At 42.2% G+C, this 13,455-nt stretch overlaps 1 long non-coding RNA gene across 1 annotated transcript; it reads left to right on the forward strand.

The window, feature by feature from the left end:
- On the forward strand, nucleotides 2,031-3,304 carry LOC109206492. Its single transcript, XR_002064883.1, has 2 exons — nucleotides 2,031-2,432; nucleotides 2,980-3,304. It is a non-coding gene; the product is annotated as an uncharacterized LOC109206492 (long non-coding RNA).

Genomic DNA, 13,455 nt, shown 5'->3' on the forward strand with positions numbered 1-13,455 from the left:
AGGAACCTTGTCATACGCTTTCTCAAGATCGATAAACACCATGTGCAGATCCTTCTTCCTATCCCTGTACTGTTCCACCAATCTCCTAATAAGGTGGATAGCTTCCGTAGTAGAACGATCCGGCATAAATTCGAATTGGTTTTTTGATACAAACACCGTCCTCCTCACCCTCGCTTCTACCACCCTCTCCCAAACTTTCATGGTATGACTCAATAATTTGATACCCCTATAGTTGTTGCAACTCTAGATGTCAACTTTGTTCTTGTACAACGGAACCAACGTACTCCACCTCCACTCATCTGACATCCTCTTCGTCCTGAAAATAACATTAAACAACCTAATCAGCCACTCCAAACCTGCTCTACCCACACACCTCCAAAATTTTACCGGAATCTCGTCAGGCCCGGTAGCTCTGCCCTGCTCATCTTACGCATAGCCCCCACGACCTCCTCAACCTTGATGCGCCTAAGTACCCAAAATCGCGGTGACTATCAGGATGCCCTAGCTCGCCTAGCCTTAATTATTTGAAATGTGACACCTGCTATATTTTGAATAATTATTTGAAATATGAATAAATGAAATAATATTTTCGTCAATTAATCAATCAAGTTTAAAATTATATAGTGAAGTAGTACGATTAGTTTATATCAATAAAAATTGTTGGAGAAAGAAATAATCTTAGTTAAAAGGTCAGGAAGAATTCTATCTGAGTCATGTAACATCAACAGCTTGGGCTAGTTTTTCAGCTAACATCTATTTGCGTGCCTATATTAATTGATATTTGTACAAAATGTGACACCTGTTATATGTTTATTTTCTTATTGTAATACACTTACATGTTTTATATAATGTTAAGTTCTCCTCGGTCTAAAATCTTGATCGATAACTCACAAATGACATATGACTTGTCAACAAATGAAGTACTACATCTCTAATTAAAAGTTCAGCAACCTTACACATGCGACCAAGCAAAAGTCTTCCTCTATATACCTAAAAGGCATATTCACCAGGTATATCAGGTGGTAATACATCTCCACTGATCACGTAATTTACTTTTAACTAACTTCTCACCATTAACAATTTAGATTAGCTTTTTAATGGATAGTAAAACTTATTTTCATCAGTGCATTCTTATAATTTGTCTCCGTATGACCTATAGATGGGTTCGAGCCACGGAATCAACCACTAAAAGTGATTACCTATATCACACTCCCTCGACGTACCCTTTTTATGGATTCTGCGTAGACGTGGAATGCTTTGGTGAAAATAGCACGGGCTAGACAGTTTTCGGACTTGTAATTAAAAATTTAGTCATCGTTTGCAAAGTCATTGAAAAATAGCCATTATTTTGCTGCAACACGGAAAGTTTCAGTATAATATACTGGAGATTGGTGCACCTGCATATGAACTTCCAGCACATTATGCTGGAACTCCAGCATACTGAAAGTTCCAGAGACTGGAGCACCTGTGTATGAACTTGCAACATATTATGATGGAACTCCAGTAATTATGCTCGAAGTTCACATGTGTAAAAAGTCGAACTCCGATATATTATGCTGGAATATTTTTTAGATTTTAAACAGTGTTTTCGTTCAGATTTATCTTTACATAAAAAGTGGCTAAATTTCGATTATTTTTGAAACTGTAGCTATTTTTTCATTACTACTTGTAAATTTGGCTATTTTTGAATTTCGCCCTATGATTTGTGCACCTAACAACCCTTTTTTTTTTTATTTAATTACTAAAATATATTCAAATTTTGCACGTATACTGATTTCATTTCGCCCTTAAATCTTAAATGATTAACTCAACAACAGCATATGGCTTGTCAACACGTGAAGTTCACCTCTAATTAAAAAATTAGGCAACCCCTATATACGTGTCAAGAAGGTAAAAGCCTTTGCCTAGCTCCACCTAAAATTAATGCGTAACTCAGCAGGTAAGTCAGCTCCCCACCGGCCCACCGTAGACGCTCACACATATATCACTACCGTGTATTTGTAATTAACAAGGACACATGTAACAACTATAAATACTTTTCAATGTAACATGACAACCATATAGCGGCATACTTTTGTTTTTTTTCACTTTGCTTGCCTCAAAACTTCATCTGAATATATAGTTGAATCTATCATTTCCACAATGATATACTCTTCTAAAAACTGTGAGATGGAGAGTCAACAAGAGAAAGATATGGAGTCTTGTTGTAGGAAATGGAGTGAAAAGACTATGAATGCGTATATTCATAGTCAAATTATGAGAATTAGAGCAGAGGATTTGCAACTTGGGGAAGATATAGCCAAGAAGCTTAGGCAGAGAGTTGTTGATCAAGATGTTGCCTCGTCTGTTATGCTGTTGTCAAGGCCTATGTTGCCTGCTTCACCTCTTAGTGGAAAAACGGCCATAAAATCTGCTAATTGATCACCATCTAGGTGCGTATACCTCGGTCCTATTTTCTCAACCTTTTTGTTTAGTTATTTTTCATTTTTTATAGAATAGAGGTGGTGGATTCAGTATTTAAGACGAACAGTTACATAATCTAATTTGTACATAGATTTCTAAATATTTAGCTAATTTGTACTCACTCTTGAACCTATAAGAAGAGTTAACCCAAATAACCGTACACCTAATTTTTTAAATTAGAAATAGTCAATGAATATATAATATATATATATATATATATATATATATATATATAAATATAATTTGTGTATAACGGCTAGAAAAAGTAAATATTGAATCCGTTCGGCTATTTGTGCCACGGTCTAGTCAATCACTTCTGACGAAACTTATTTCGAATTCTAGTGTTAGAATTTTTGACATAGCCACTAGATATAGGAAAGAGTAGCACTGTAGTAGTATAATTTTTGAGGTACTCTGTTTTTAGTTTATCAGTGAGAATGTTTGCTTTGTAATCAGTGATCAATCTTCTAAAATTCAAACTGATTATTGAAGTTTTCATCTTGTTTGTTTGGACAGGAAGATTTACTGTACGCTGAGGAATATGGAAGACACCATCCACAGGAACCGAAGAATGATGTTAATAGATATGGAGATGAAGTTCATTTTCTTATCACTTGCCGTTTTATAGATGTTGCTGTACAGTAATACGTAAAGTAGGCAGAATATAGACGAAATCTCCTCCTCCACTATGTACCCTATTAAACAAAGAAAATACGTAGATGAGAAGCACAGTTAGTGAATAGTGACTACCTACTTACCTGTCAATGAAAAAATAAGTTAATGAACACGTTGGTGCTCTACTCTGTTTATTGTGGATATGAAAACGAGATGAATGTAAATCTATTTACCCGTCAACAAGCAGGTGTTGCGTTTGATGCAAAATTACAATTAACACTAGGGATGTAATGTGGGCCGGTCCTAAGTGGGCCCGGGCCTCGTGGGCCGGTACTAAGTGGGCCGTCCTAAGTGGTTTCGGGGTTCGTGGGCTTTTGGTAGGAACCGGCCCGGGATCGGAACCACGAATTGACGATCCCGGGCCGGTCACGGGCTTATGTGGGCCTAAGTGAAACCCAACGGTTAGTTTCAATTATTTTTTTAAAAAATTGTTGTTTAAGGCAATTCCTTGCAAAAATTATATTATAGAATTGTGAATTCAAATTTAAACACAAAAATATTGTAAAGAGAATGTGTTATAATTTTATTATAGTATTAACAAAACATGGCAATATCTTTCTTAGTCTTCCTCCCTCATGGAATGAGCCCAACAATGTGATAATACCACCATTGAGAAGAAAAAGAAACTAATCAAGATGTGCCAAAATACAAGTTACATATTAATTTTACATGATATCTCTTATAAATTTCATAAATCCTTCAAGGTTCGGAGGAATTTCCGTTGGTGATGGCGGAAAAGAAGCTTGTTCATCACCGCCTCCGGGCGAAGCTGCATCCTCCGCAAGTTCAGCTAGCATTTGTTCGTAAGCTTCGTCTACCTTTGGTTGTGATTCAGCAAGTCCAAAATTTCTTCGTTCCGAACGGATCTAATTTCTGAAAAGTACTCATTTTTCCAAGCTCTCCCTCATAGACGCTCTATAATCACTGAATTGAAGTCTTGCTTGACTAAAAGCGCTCTCCGATAACACTGTTGAAGCTTGAATGGTTAAAATGTCTCGGGTCATCCTTGAAAGAATCGGAAAGTGTTTTTCTTTGTCCTTCCACCATCCAAATATTAAAGGAGACGTCGGGATTCGCTTCCTCAATTTCCAATGACAAATAAACTTCAAGCTCATTTAGTTGTGAGCAATCACTAGTACTAGAACCTTGAGAACCCCTGGACCCGGCACAAGCAGTAAGTGTTCTTACTCCCGCAGTTCTTTTAGATGCTTGAGAACTAGAAGAAGAAGGAGTTGGAACATTTGGTCTAGCATGATCTATTGCAATTTGATAAGCACTATAAATAGTTTGAGCATTTATTTTAATTGAGGCTTGTGCTTCCGAAAGTGTAGACAACTTCTCATCTTCAAAAACAGTTTGATACCAAAATTGAGGACCTCCTAATTTCATAGTAGGATTTAACAAAGCAGCAACACCATAAATAGAGGGAATAGGGAAAAAATATTTTTTAAACTTCTTTCTCATATAATCAATAGCTTGTTTATAAATTTCCCCACCCTCTAAAAAATAAGCAAACAAATTTGCAAGTTTTACAATATAAACTAAACAGTTAGAAATAGTAGGATAATATTGCCCAGAAAATTCATTTGTAGCAATATGAAATTTTTCTAAAAAATCTACAAGCATTTTAATATTAGTTCAATCCTCATTTGTAAGGTGCTCATCATCATCACTTACATGAGCATTAAACTTTGAGTTTATGGGGTTTCTATATTCATATGCAACAACTAAACTTTCATACATGTAATTTCATCTAGTTGGACAAGGTTTAGGAACCTTTCTTTCTCTTAGGCCAAATTCATCGCATCTTTAAAATATTCTCTAAGTCTATTTCTACCGTTTGAACAAAAACTCCAATGAAGAGCCATTTTAACCTTTTCAATTTTGACATTTAAAATTCTCATACCATCACCAACAATTAAATGGTAAATATGATAAATGCATCTAACATGAAAAATATTACTAAATGCAGAATTTAGTGTAGTGGTAAGAATGGCTACAACATTAGTGTTACTAGTAGCATTATTCATTGAAATTGATATTATTTTATCACTAATGCAAAAATATCTACAAATATCCGTAACCGTGCTAGCAATAAACTGCCCTGTGTGACGTGAATTAATTATTCTATAAGCGATAATGCGCTTTTGCATTATCCAATCATCATCAATCCAATGACTGGTAACAGTAAGATAATCACAGTCACTACCACTTCTACCAATATCAGTAGTAATAGCAACACGAAAATTAATATGAGTAAATAAATAGAGCAATTGTTTATATTTATAAATATCGCTCTTTACGGTTGTGCGAGGCCATCTCTTTATAAGTAGGATTAAAAACTTTTCTAATATAATGTGAGGGTTAGAAGGAAAACTATAGGGTAAGCAAATAACATGTCACGACCCGGATTTTCCACCCTCGGGAGTCGTGATGGCGCCTACTAATGGGAGCTAGGCAAGCCAATTTAATCTACCTTTTCGCAACAATTACCAACCATTTAATAAAATCAAACATAATGACATAAAGCGGAAGTCTTAAAAACATAGATAACTGAAAACCAAATGCGGAAGTCTAAATACAACTTTACCCAGATCCGGTGTCACTAACTCACGAACTACTAAAGAGTGCTAAAAACAAGTCTGAATAGAAGTACATCAATGTTTGTCTCGGAACAAGGAAAACAAACTGATAACATAGAAGGGACTCCGGCCTGCGGACGTCAGCTAGGCTACCTCGAAAATCCCTAGACTGAAGGCTCGCTCCCAGAATGCTACTGCTATTCAAATGCTGCTCCAACACCTGGATCTGTGCAAAAAGATGCACAGAGTGTAGCATCAGCACAACCGACCCCATGTGCTGGTAAGTGCCTGGCCTAACCCCGGAGAAGTAGTGACGAGGCTAGACCAGACTACCAGATAAACCTATGCAGATATATACAAGTACAACAAAATAATAGCAGAAAGTAAACAATTAAAACTGGGAGGGGAACATGCTTATGGGGTAGCAGATAAAACGGAATATCAGGAATAACAAAAGAAACTACATCTGATTTCTTCTAACACAGAATAAGGGAAAACAAACTACTTTCACTTGTTTCAATTTCCTCTCGTTGCTGGAGTGCAATTCGATCCCATTTCTCATAATATCACGTGGTAGGCGTACCACTCGATCCCATTTCATAATATCATGTGATAGGCGTACCACTCGCTCCCATTTTATAATATCACGTGGTAGGCGTACCACTCGCTCCCATTTCATAATATCACGTGGTAGGCGTACCACTCGCTCCCATTTCATAATATCACGTGGTAGGCGTACCACTCGATCCCATTTCATAATATCTCGTGGTCGGCGTGCCACACGATCCTATTTCTTTCAACACAATACACAAAATAACCTCGGCAAGGGAGAAAGATGTTATAATAAACTATCCCGGCAAGGGAACAAAACCAAACTTACTCAATTTCTACTTAACACAATTAAATCAATACTCAGTCTCATCAATCACTGGCTCAGTGTTAAAGATTTCCAACCAAGTCCTCATAAACAATAATTAAGAATTTGATAATATAGCAATTCAGGACTCACGGTCATGCTCGACACCAGCATATAGATACTCGTCACCATGCCTATACACCGTACTCGACAAGTAGCAATTAGCAAATAAGACTCTACTCCTATTCCCTCAAGCCAAAGTTAGACCAAACACTTACCTCGAATGCTCCAAACTCAACTCAAGCTTCTAGTATAGCTCTACCCCTCGAATTCGGCTCCAACACAGGCAAATCTATGAAATAATAACTTTACAATATTAATGATAGCTAAACAAACTAAACCCAATGCCTAAATATGAATTTCTAAGCTTCATTCCCAAAATTTCAAAAATCGACCCCGGGCCCGCTTGGTCAAAACACGAGGTTCGAACCAATTCCATGTTACCCATTCCCCCCACGAGCCCGGATATACAATTTGTTTTCAAATTCGACTCCACAACGAGGTCTAAATCAAAGAAAATTGAGAAGCCCTAATTCTACCCTTTTCCCCAATTTTTACCATGAACTACATGATTTAGGTCTAGGAATTTGATAAATGATGATAGAAAATGAAGAAAACGAGTTAGATAATACTTACCCAAGAAGTTTTGGTGAAGGATAGCTCTAAAAATCGCCTATGTGCTGTAGATAAGATGAACTCGTGTGTTTTGGGTGAAAAATCCCGTTACTGGTCTGTTTTTAGGCTTTAAAAATAATTGGGCGAATTTTCCCTACGCGATCGCGGAAACAGGGATGCGATCGCGAAAGGTCCCACTGACTGGTCATCGCGATCGCGTGGATGGTAACGCGAACGTGTAGATGAAATACTGGGGGTCCAAAAGTTTGGTCTATGCGAACGGGAGTCTACTGGTGCGAACGCATTGAAGGAAATGCTGAAGCTACGCGATCGCGTGACCGAGTACGCGAACGCGGAAGAGGAAAAAACCAAAGGAACGCGAACGCGGGCTGAAGATTGCGATCGCGAAGGAGGGAACAACTGAGCAAAAATTGCAGATTTTCTGCAACTTTCTCTAAGGCCAAAAACATCCCGAACCACCTCCGAATCACTCCCGAGCCCTCGGGGCTCCTAACCAAACACACACACTAACTCCACAACCTCATACGAACTTAACCGAGCGATCAAATCGCCAAAACAACATCAAAATCAATGAATCAACCCTCAAAATCATCATTTTTCATTCTAACTTCATAAACTTCAAATTTTAGATATATAGGTCCGAAACACGTCAAATGACGTCCGATTTCGACCAAATTTCACAGGAAGCGCTTAAACCATATATAAGACTTGTACCGGGCGTCGAAACCAAAATACGAGCCCGATACCACAGCCTTTTAATCAATTTTCATTTCCATTTTCCTTAATAATTTCAGAAAAACAATTTCACAGAAAAATTCATTTCTCGGGCTCTAGACCTCGGAATTCGACTCCGGGCATATGTCCGAGTCTCATATTTTTCTACGGACCCTCCGGGACCGTCAAATCACGGGTCCGGGTCCGTTTACCCAAAATGTTGACCAAAGTCAACTTTAATCATATTAATATCAAAATTCATAAATTTTTACACAGAATTCATATTTAAGCTTTCCGGCTACGCGCCCGGACTGCGCACGCAAATCGAGGCAAGTAAAAATGAGGTTTTCAAGGCCTCGGAAGCACGGAATGAAAGAGAAAACAGGTGATGACCCTTTGGGTCGTCACATTCTCCACCTCTAAAACAACCGTTCGTCCTCGAACGGACAAAAGAAAGAAGTACCTGAGTCGGGAAATAGATGAGGATAACGGCTCCGCATATCAGACTCGGACTCCCAGGTCGATGCCTCAGGAGGCTGACCTCTCCACTGGACACGCACTGAAGGAAAACTCTTCGACCTCAACTGTCGAACCTGCCGGTCTAGAATAGCTACCGGCTCCTCCTCGTAAGACAGATCCTTGTCCAACTGGACAGTGCTGAAATCTAACACGTGGGCTGGATCGCCGTGATACCTCCGAAGCATGGACACATGAAACACTGGATGCACGGCTGACAAGCTGGGCGGCAAGGCAAGTCTGTAAGCCACCTCTCCCACACGATCGAGAATCTCAAATGGGCCAATGAACCTAGGGCTAAGCTTGCCCTTCTTCCCAAATCTCATCACGCCCTTCATAGGCGACACTCGGAGCAAGACCCGCTCACCAACCATGAAAGCTACATCTCGAACCTTACGATCCGCATAACTCTTTTGCCGCGACTGAGCCGAACGAAGCCTGTCCTGAATGATCTTGACCTTATCCAAGGCCTCCTGAACTAAATCTGTACCCAATAACCGAGCCTCTCCCGGCTCAAACCATCCGACTGGAGACCGACATCGCCTACCATACAACGCCTCATATGGAGCCATCTGAATGCTGGACTGGTAGCTGTTGTTGTAGGCGAACTCTGCTAAAGGCAAAAACTGGTCCCACGAGCCTCCAAAATCAATGACACAAGCTCGGAGCATATCCTCCAATATCTGAATAGTCCTCTCGGACTGGCCGTCCGTCTGAGGATGGAACGCTGTGCTCAACTGAACCTGGGTGCCCAACTCCTGCTGAACTGCTCTCCAGAAGCGCGAGGTAAACTGCGTACCCCGATCCGAAATAATAGATACCGGCACCCCATGAAGGCGAACAATCTCTCGGATGTAGATCTCAGCTAACCTCTCCGATGAATAAGTGGCTGCAACAGGAATAAAATGCGCTGACTTGGTCAGCCTATCAACAATGACCCAAATAGCATCAAACTTCTTCCGAGTCATCGGAAGTCCAGTAACGAAATCCATGGTAATCCTCTCCCACTTCCACTCGGGAAGCTCAATCCTCTGAAACAAACCACCAGGCCTCTGATGCTCATACTTAACCTGCTGACAGTTCAAACATCGAGCCACATATGCAACAATATCTTTCTTCATCCTACGCCACCAATAATGCTGCCGCAAGTCCTGATACATCTTCGCGGCGCCCGGGTGAATAGAATACCGAGAACTATGGGCCTCCGCTAAGATCAACTCTCGAATCCCATCGACATTGGGCACACAAACTCGCCCCTGCAACCTCAAAACACCATCATCATCTAAGGTCACCTTCGTGGCACCTCCACGCTGCACCGTGTCTCTCAGGACACACAAATGGGGATCATCAAACTGCCGATCACGGATACGCTCCAATAATGAAGAACGAGCGACCGTACAAGCTAACACTCTGCTAGGCTCAGAAATGTCCAACCTCACAAATCGATTGGCCAGGGCCTGAATATCCAAAGCAAGCGGTCTCTGGCTGACCGGAACATAAGCAAGACTACCCATGCTGGCGGACTTCCTACTCAATGCATCGGCCACCACATTGGCTCTCCCCGGGTGGTACAAAATAGTAACATCATAATCCTTCAATAGCTCCAACCACCTCCTCTGCCTCAAGTTCAACTCCTTCTGCTTGAACAAGTACTGCAGACTCTTGTGATCAGTGTACACCTCACACGTCACACCATATAGGTAATGCCTCCAAATCTTCAAAGCATGAACAATGGCTGCCAACTCTAGATCATGAACCGGATAATTCTTCTCGTGGATCTTCAACTGCCTCGAAGCATAAGCAATGACTCTGCCATCCTGCATCAATACCGCACCAAGCCCAATACGGGAAGCATCACAATACACTGTATAGGGTCCTGAGCCTGTGGGCAAAACCAATATCGGTGCCGTAGTCAGAGCTGTCTTGAGCTTCTGAAAGCTCGCCTCACACTCATCTGACCATCTGAACTGGGCACCCTTCTGGGTCAATCTGGTCATCGGGGCTGCAATAGAAGAAAATCCCTCCACGAACCGACGGTAATAACCTGCTAACCCCAAGAAACTCCGAATCTCAGTAGTTGATGCTGGTCGAGGCCAGTTCTTGACTGCCTCAATCTTCTTCGGGTCCACCTGAATACCCTCTGCTGATACAACATGACCCAGAAATGCAACCGAACTCAACCAGAACTCGCACTTCGAGAACTTAGCATATAGCTGACTATCCTTCAGAGTCTGAAGAACCACTCTGAGGTGCTGCTCGTGCTCCTCCTGGCTGCGGGAGTACACCAGAATATCATCAATAAAGACTATCACGAACAAGTCCAAATAAGGCCTGAACACTCGGTTCATCAACTCCATAAATGCTGCTGGGGCATTGGTCAACCCAAATGACATGACCAAAAACTCATAATGCCCATACCGAGTGCGGAATGCTGTCTTAGGGACATCAGACGCCCTAATCCTCAGCTGATGGTAGCCAGATCTCAAGTCTATCTTTGAAAACACCTTTGCACCCTGAAGCTGGTCGAACAAATCATCAATCCTCGGCAGTGGATACTTGTTCTTAATCGTTACCTTGTTCAACTGCCGGTAATCTATGCACGTCTTCATCGATCCGTCCTTCTCCTTGACAAATAACACTGGCGCGCCCCAAGGCGAAACGGTGGGTCTAATGAAACCCTTCTCAAGCAAATCCTGCAACTGATCCTTTAGCTCTTTCAACTCTGGCAGGGCCATGCGATACGGCAGAGTGGAAATGGGCTGGGTGCCCGGAGCCAGATCAATACAAAAATCAACATCCCTAGTATAACGTCGAAATCCACCATGTCCAAGAGCAATAAGTCAACACGGGTCTCAAGACCCTCAAACACTACCACACAGGAACGATGCACTCGGTCGACCACTATAGAATCACCCACTGGTGTAGATACATGAACAGGAATACTCAAAGCATCACTAGGCATGACCAAGTACGGTACAAAAATAGGACGACACGTACGAATACATAGACCCAAGGTCAAATAGAACTGAATCATCTCTAATACGAATCAGAATGGTACCTGTAATGTCTGCATCTGAAGACTCAGCCTCTGGCCTGGCTGCTGGCTGGCCTCTACCTCTAGCGACCTGAACTCCACCTCTATGACCTCTACCTCTACCTCTAACACCTCTGCCACCGCCTCTAACTGGCTGGGCAGGCTGAGGAGCCTCTGGTGCCCGAATCCTAGCACGAGAACTCTGATACTGAGAGCTGCTCAAAGCTCGAGGGCAAAATCTGACAATGTGCCTCGGATCACCACAAGCATGGCAAGACCTCGTCTGCTGCGGCTGAGCACCCCTCAACCTCGGGCGAACCCTCCTGTTGTGACCATGCTCACCACACTCATAACATCTACACGAACGCTGCAGCTGAGGAAACTGAGGCTGACCCTGTCGACCTGAATGACCACCTGAAGTACCATGAGCGACCTGGAGAGCTGACTGAAAGGGCCTAGGAGGATGGCCTCTACCATAAGAACCTCTACCTCCAGACGAGGTACCACTGAATCTGCCTGCACGACGTGGCCTCTTATCCGACCCATGACCACCTCCCTGTGGCAAAACCCTCTCAACTCTACGGCCCACATCAGCCGCCTCCTGAAAAGTGATCTCACTCCCAGCCTGAGCCACTGTACCCGGCTGACCTGCCACCGCTGGCTGAACTCCTGGAAGCAAACCCGCTCGAATAACGCTCTCCACAAAGCCTACCAATCTAACCAAAGCGTCCTGAAGAACTGGGGTGGCTATGAACCCCTCTGGGACCTGAGCTGGGCCCACCGGAGCTGCTGGAGCTGGGATCTCCTCGTCATAACCAATCTGAGGCTCCACCTCTGGGGCTGCTGCTCGGGGCTCGGGTTGCTGCGCGGTAGAAGAGGAAGCACGTGTTCTCACCATCTGTGAAAGAACAGAGTAGAAATTCAATCGGTACTAGAGAAATAGAACCGCACGACGAGAAAGAACAAATGTGAAACTTTCCCAACTCTGTAGCCTCTGGGGGATAAATACAGACGTCTCCGTACCGATCCCTCAGACTCTACCAAATTTGTCCGTGAGTTGCGAGACCTATGTAACCTAGAGCTCTGATACCAATTTATCACGACCCGGATTTTCCACCCTCGGGAGTCGTGATGGCGCCTACTAATGGGAGCTAGGCAAGCCAATTTAATCTACCTTTTCGCAACAATTACCAACCATTTAGTAAAATCAAACATAATGACATAAAGCGGAAGTCTTAAAAACATAGATAAGTGAAAACCAAATGCGGAAGTCTAAATACAACTCCACCCAGATCCGGTGTCACTAACTCACGAACTACTAAAGAGTGCTAAAAACAAGTCTGAATAGAAGTACATCAATGTTTGTCTCGTAACAAGGAAAATAAACTAATAACATAAAAGGGACTCCGGCCTGCGTACGTCAGCTAGGTTACCTCGAAAATCCCTGGACTGAAGGCTCGCTCCCAGAATGCTACTGCGACTCAAATGCTGCTCCAACACCTGGATCTGTGAAAAAAGATGCACAGAGTGTAGCATCAGCACAACCGACCCCATGTGCTGGTAAGTGCCTGGCCTAACCCCGGCGAAGTATTGACGAGGCTAGACCAGACTACCAGATAAACCTGTGCAGATATATATATACAAGTACAACAAAATAATAGCGGAAAGTAAATAATTAAAACTGGGAGGGGAACATGCTTATGGGGTAGCAGATAAAACGGAATATCAGGAATAACAAAAGAAACTACATCTGATTTCTTCTAACACAGAATAAGGGAAAACAAACTACTTTCACTTGTTTCAATTTCCTCTCGTTGCAGGCGTGCAACTCGATCCCATTTCTCATAATATCACGTGGTAGGCGTACCACTCGATCCCATTTCATAATATCACGTGGTAGGCGTACCACTCGCTCCCAT

Source organism: Nicotiana attenuata, chromosome 2 (assembly GCF_001879085.1).
Source record: "Nicotiana attenuata strain UT chromosome 2, NIATTr2, whole genome shotgun sequence".
NCBI lineage: Eukaryota > Viridiplantae > Streptophyta > Magnoliopsida > Solanales > Solanaceae > Nicotiana > Nicotiana attenuata.